We start from the raw sequence: 6,633 nt of genomic DNA, 5'->3' as shown, positions 1-6,633 counted from the left end.
ATATGGGTTCCATCCTGCATGCTTTACAGTAGTGGGCTCTCCCGCAGCATCTTTTCCGGACATCAATAGTTTATTGCAGGACATTCGTCAAGGGCATCAGACAGCGCATTCGTCATTGGCGGAAGCTCAGGAACGCATCAAACGCTTTGCCAATCGGCATTGGACTCTGGTGCCTATCATTTCCCCAGGGGTGTGGCTATCTTCAAAATTTCTACCCAGCCATTTAATTCCTTCTAAATTGTCACCCCGTTATTTTGTCGCTTTCAAAGTGTTGCGCCAACTCTGGGGCCACAGCCTTTCGTCTACAGTTGCCTGCGTTCTGGGCTCGTATTCATTCAGTCTTCAATATGCCCCAACTCAAGAAGAATGTGGCAGACCAGTTTCAGCAGGTGGTGGTGCCTGTCCTCCACCAGTGGCTACTCCAGCAGTCCCAGACTTTGAGATGGCTGGGATCTGTGCCTCCCGTTATAGCAATGGTCGGTTGCAGTATCTTGTGGACTGGCGGGGGTACCCTTCCGGCTGAGAGGTCTTGGGAGCCTGCCTCTGCGGTCCATGCCCCGCGTCTGGTCCAGCGTTTTCATAGGAGCCATCCTGGGAAGCCTGGCACCTCCACCCTTTGGCGTTTCAGCCTTGTTGTTCAACCCTCCACAGAGGACTCCACCTCCGTTGCCAGGGAATGCATAGCTAGTGTCTCATTCTGCGCTTTCGGCACGTTTCTTCTCTTCCAGTTTCAATGCTCTGTGAGTTCGCCTATTCTCCACTGTTCTGTCTCTTTGCTTATGTGTTTGTCAGCCTTTAGTAATCTCTGGTCTATTTACAGGAACCTCTGTTTGTTCGAGGTACGTCCTCGATTCCCGTTCAATCATAGATTTTCATCCCAAGATCTCCCGAGACAAAAATCCTTCGGGTACGTTCTGCGCTTGTTAGGCAGAATCCTGTGCAGTGCCCTTAGGGACCACTACACACAATTAAGACTACAAGTGGCAATACAAGTTCACCTTTGGTACAACCCCGTACTACACTGTTAAAGTGGTAGCAGTAGCGGAGCAGCCAGACTTATCTCAAGAGCAAATGCGTAGTAGTAGAGATTACACAAAGGACTACAATTACTGTGACCCAAGCAAACACTGACTCATGGTTTTTGGTTAAAAAGTAAAAGTACATTTATTTTAAACCATCTGTTCGTAAAACACTTCACTTCTATTAAATTAAAATCACACTTCAAATACACTACACAGTACCAATTCCCCTTGTGCAGAACAACTCAAGGTAAGTACCTTAGGATTTGACAGACCGGTGTTATGAAACAAAAGGCTATACCGGGAATACATATGCGATCACTTTTTGACAGTAATGACCGTTCGGTCTTACTAAAGATACGCATACCTGCGGGAAGAAATGTTACCGGAGTTAAAACACACTTAGCACCTGAGTTAACACAAGAGAGTTGGGGACAAAAATCATAGGCAGTACTTTTGTCAAGGCAGACAGAATCAGAGAACACTTTCTGACGAGAAGATAAAAGTCAATAGGCCTGTGCCAGTGTCAAGTGGAACCGGGTTCCTGTTGTCGAGGATCACACAGTCAGATAGTTCACGATTCAAGGTTGCCAGGAGTACTTGGATATTGTCAACAGAGGAAGCAAAAGTTATAAGAGGGAAGGAAGACAAGGGCAAGCCTTGGATGAGGAGAAAACGGTTCACCCTAGTTACTCGAAGTTGGACACGGTACATTATTCTTTGAAGAAGCTGGTGCCATGGCAGTTATTCCTGGTATTTTCCTGCAGACTCACAGTTCCTGGAGCTTCAGTCGTGGGGACAAGAAGGAGGACGTCTGGAGTGATCTGCACTACCCAGGGATGAGGCCAGCAGCAGTGACGGTGAATAAAAGGTGTGCTACTTTAAAACAGGAGAGGCTCTTCAGGTGGCTATCCGGACCACTACAGCAGTGTGCAGCAGTTTTGACCAAGAAGAGGATCCTCTGCCTGTGGAAGATGAGCTGGTTGATCCCACCAGGCTCAAGGGAAGAAGACTCCGGACTGGATCTTCTCTTGTCGTTGAAGAGTAGATAGCTCAGGACTGCAGCAGGGCTTCACCGGGACTCGGTAGTTTCAGCAGCCGTCTTCTTCTCCGCTTCTCTTTGGTTCCTTGCAGTTCCAGTGGCGACTTGGACTTCCAGCCCAAGAGTCCTGCCTTTTATGCGAAAATCCCTCATTCACTCAGCATGGCTGTCAATCATACAGCGCGGGGGGGGGGTTGTCCGGCACGGATAACCACCTCAGCCAATCACGACAAAGTGCGACTTGGGTTTCCAAGGATACCCTGTTCAGGGGGTGACTACACCTCTCCCTCACACTCAGCCCACCTATACACCCAGGCAACAAGAAGCGGGGTTGTTGGGAGTGGCCTGCCAGAAGACGGTGAACAAAGAAGGCAAACCTGGTTTGCCGCGCAAAGTAAGACACAAGAAGGACTTTAACAAGAAGAAATGTTGAATAAACCAGACTGGAGCCAAAAGAAAGAGTAGTTGGTCAAGCGGGTTTATGTTCGAGGCTAATATAATAGCCTGGAACAATACCACGTTTATATAGTAATCGCGGTTGAAATGTTAGGGTAGATACCACAACCACCAGCCAAGTCTAAATGTTAAAAGAGCAAAACAAAGTTCAGAGAGGCATAGACAAAAAGGGATAGGAATTAACCCTTTCCAGTACTCCATGTAAGATGCGGTGTACTGGGTCTGTAGTTTTAAATGACTACATAAAGTAAATGGCAACTTTACCTGTTTCTGGGGGACAGTAGTCAGCCCCAGAAAAATGCAGTCAGTAGGAAGTCTTAAAGACAACCCTGTGTCACTGCACTGAAGGTGCTGTGTAACACACATAACAAGTGGGGCTCATGGAGTGGTGTGCTCCAGAGCCCAAGATCACACAAACAGTAGAAATACACAAGGCAAAACACATGTAAGAGTGGGAAAAAGGCTCACACTCTAACCAAGTGGAAAAAATAGACTCCCGAAATCCAGCAAAGCTGCTGGGGGACTCACTAGGTGAGGGAAATTAGCCATAGAATGTGAATTCTCCCTAACAACGCTGATTCCCCAGTGTAATAATATTTCCGACCACAGTCCGTTTCATACTTACCCACTCTTTTCAATTGTATCATTCATTCCGTCCCCAAAGTTGCTATAGCATCCTGAGACGCCATCTTCCTCCACGGACACATGCACGCTTCTGTTTCAGCTCTCCAGACAGTGTGACAGACAGTACTACATCTCACGAAGGTCGCTGGTGCGCCAGCAGTAAGATTCTTTCTCTTTTGTTGCAACCTCACTCGGAGTATTATAGATCCATGTTCCCACGGCTATCAGGGTTTTTATTGTGTATTCTTTTTGCTACTTCTGTACAAAACAAACCTTCTAGGAAGATTCTGTCACACTCACCTGTGTCTCTGCAGGAGCAATGGATGAGCCTCCCTTGACCCCAAGTCTTCACTTCCCCTGTTTCACCCGGAGGAATACCTTGATCTTTAGTAGGGTGTGCACTCCAACCTGCATTTGCAGGGGTGCAATTCACTCATGTGATTGGTGCCACTGTCTGTAGGCTGAGTTCAGATGCCAAACACTGTTTAATGCCTTCACAGCGAGGTAGAGAGTTCAAGGCGCCAGTTTCTTCACTGGCTAGAAAGTCCTTCGCACAAGTGAACATTTCGCGGAGAATGTTGAGTGGCCAAAATTGTCTGTATTGTCTTTGTTTGCCAGTATTTTTGTGGGTGAGTAGCGCTGCGTGTAGAAGCTCGCTGCTGGTAGGTTTGCGCAGCGCCTTCAATTCGAGCGCCTGGTAATGTCTCTCCCTTTCCCTTGCAGGAGAAATTATGTGGTATTATCGCCTCGAGTCCGGGTTCAGCGCTACTGGAGACTTGGTGGTTAGGTAAGTTTGCACGGAGGCTTTTGCTAAGTATGCACCGCATAGAGAGAGAGCGCGCAGTGAATTAAGTGTCCGCATTATTGGAGAGAGCGCAATGAATAATGTCTCTTCTTTCTTACAGGGGTTTGTGCGCTCGTGCAACTAACCTGGATTCCAGCGTCGCAGGAAGATTCGGTGAGTATGCGCAGCGTTACTGATGTGCGCGTGTTAACGATGTTCTTCTTTGTTCTTACAGGTGCCGGTGTAGAAGTCCCCTCTTGACTGGAGATAGCTGCGGCGTGGAGTAAGAACCAGGTAAGCTGAATGATCTGGAGCGGGTAAGCAGACGTAGGATGATCCGGAGCAGGTAAGCAGAAGCAGGATGATCCAGAGCAGGTAAGCAGAAGCAGGATGATCCGGAGCAGGTAAGCAGAAACAGGATGATCCGGAGCAGGTAAGCAGATGCTGGCTGATCCAGAGCACGGCAAGTGTGTTGCTGATACAGCCCACAGTAAGCAACACGAAGCATTGGAAGAATCTTGGGTGTGGCTTATATAGCCAGCCACACCCAAAAACTAGAGAGTTCATGAGTTATCATGCACTTCCTGTTTGGCAACAGGAAGTGGTAACCAGGAAGTTACTACAAACACTAGGAAGGAATGAAAGGAGGGATTTGTTATGGGTTCTTTGTGTGCCTATGCCAGGCCTGCCAAGCCTCCAACCAGCTTGCCCAAACTACCTGCCTGATACCCATGACAGATTCAGTGATCTTTTTACGCACAAGACTTTCCACTTCTAGTAATCACCTTATCTAGTCAGGGTCTTACTGTCTTTGTTTAGGGGTTTCATCTACTTTCCAGCACTATTCATTCCCTCTCTCTCTACCTGTTTACTGCTAGATGTAGCTCTTCCTTTGGATTACGCCTGAAGACAGCATCAATGCTTCAGCTACTAGAACACCACTCTTCCTTAATAGCAGACATGGTTTATTCCCAACAGGGTTTCCCAGGTGTTCTCACCCCTTCTTGACACAATTTGCTACGGGAAGGAAGGGAGGCTTTCAATTTCATCCCTGCTGCTGCCCTGGATTCAGGTCGGCAGACACTGTCCTCAGTGAGTTTAATACTGATCAATATAGATTTGATATTCGAACATTACAAATGGGGTTTGTTTTGCAGATTTACCACAGCATTAATTCCACCAATTCTGCAGATTTCTTGCCGTTGAGTGGGAAGATTTACCTCCAGAGATTTGCTGGAGGTAAATCCTTCCGTCAAAACAAAAACTCATAATTTGGTGTAGTGGTAAAATTGGCGGTAACTCAGTTACCGCCAATTTTACCACTTACCGCCTAACTCGTAATAAGGCGTTTATTTGTTTTTCCTTTGTCGTATTTCTATTTGGTGGAGGTTACATTTGTAGGATTTCAAAGACCCTTTGCTTGCTTGAAGCATGATACACCATCAGGTAGTTTTGTTAAGAAACATACAATTTGTGTATTTTTGTGTTTGTGTAGATTTCCTGAGATCCAGTTCCTCTTGAACCCCTGTTTTAGGGTATGATGAGGAATGCCAATAATGTCTTCTGCATGTGTTATAAATTTGTGTGCAAAGTTAGTTGGTCTTCCTGTTCTTATAAGAGATGGTATATTAGTGTCTGGTTGGCTTACATTTTTTGGCAGAGACTAAATGTATTGTTGGTTGTAATCTGGCTGAGTTTCTTTGCTGAAGACTGGGGGTAGACTGTAGTAAGGCAAAGTGGATGTGACTGGTAGACTGGGTCGAACCAGGGTGGTTGGGAATAGGTACACTCTGGTGAGGGATGGTGGGTGGAAGGGGTAGATTGTGGCGAGGGTGGCTGGGAGTGGGAGATGGGGGTGAGGGAGGATGGATGGTAGGGGTAGATTGTGGCGAGGGTGGCTGGGAGGGGGAGATTGTGATGATTTAGATTATGGTGAGGGAGGGTGGGAAGACTGGTGAGAGTTGGTGGGAGGGGTAGACTGAGGTGAGGGAGTGTGGGTGGGAGGGATAGAGTGTGGTGAGGGAGGGTGTGGGGGGTAGACTTTAGTGATTAGGGTAGCCCAGGGTAAGGCAGTGGGGTTGGGAGGGGAAGACTGGGGTATGGAAGGGTGAGTCTGAGGGGCAAACTGGGGGAACCCAGGTTTTTGGGAGAGGTAGACTTTGGTAAGGCAGGGTGGGTGGAAGCAGTAGAATGTGGGTAGACAGAGTGGATGTGAGGAGTAAACTGGGCTGAGGGAGGATGGGTGTGAGGGGTAGTCTGGGGTGAGGCAGTATGGGTGTGAGGGGTTGACTGGGAGAGTAAAGATGGGTGTGAGAGATAGAGTTGGATGAGGCTTGGTAGGTAGGGTCAACTGGGTCAAGAAACGGTAGGTGAGGCAGATTGGGGTTAGGCGGGGGGTAGACAAAGGTGAGGCAGAGTAGGTGAGTGGGGTACATTGGGTGAAGCAGGGCACGTGGGCGTGGAAAGAGTGGGATGAGGCTGGGTGGGGAAGACTGGGCTAGGGAAGGAGAGCGGGGCGAGGTGGGCAGGGTAAGATAGAAGTGAGACATGGTGGATGTGTAGGCAGGGGGATACTGGGGGGAGGCAGGGCAGAGGGGCAGGGGAAGACTGGGGTGAGGCAGGTGGGTGAATATTGGGGTGATACAGGGCAGGTGGTCAGATGAAGATTGTGGTGAGGAAAGGCAGGTGAGAGGAGGAAAATTGGGGTG

This window comes from Ambystoma mexicanum, chromosome 10, assembly GCF_040938575.1.
Source record: "Ambystoma mexicanum isolate Mex_15411 chromosome 10, UKY_AmexF1_1, whole genome shotgun sequence".
NCBI classification, from domain to species: domain Eukaryota; kingdom Metazoa; phylum Chordata; class Amphibia; order Caudata; family Ambystomatidae; genus Ambystoma; species Ambystoma mexicanum.
This window is presented reverse-complemented; position numbering follows the sequence as displayed.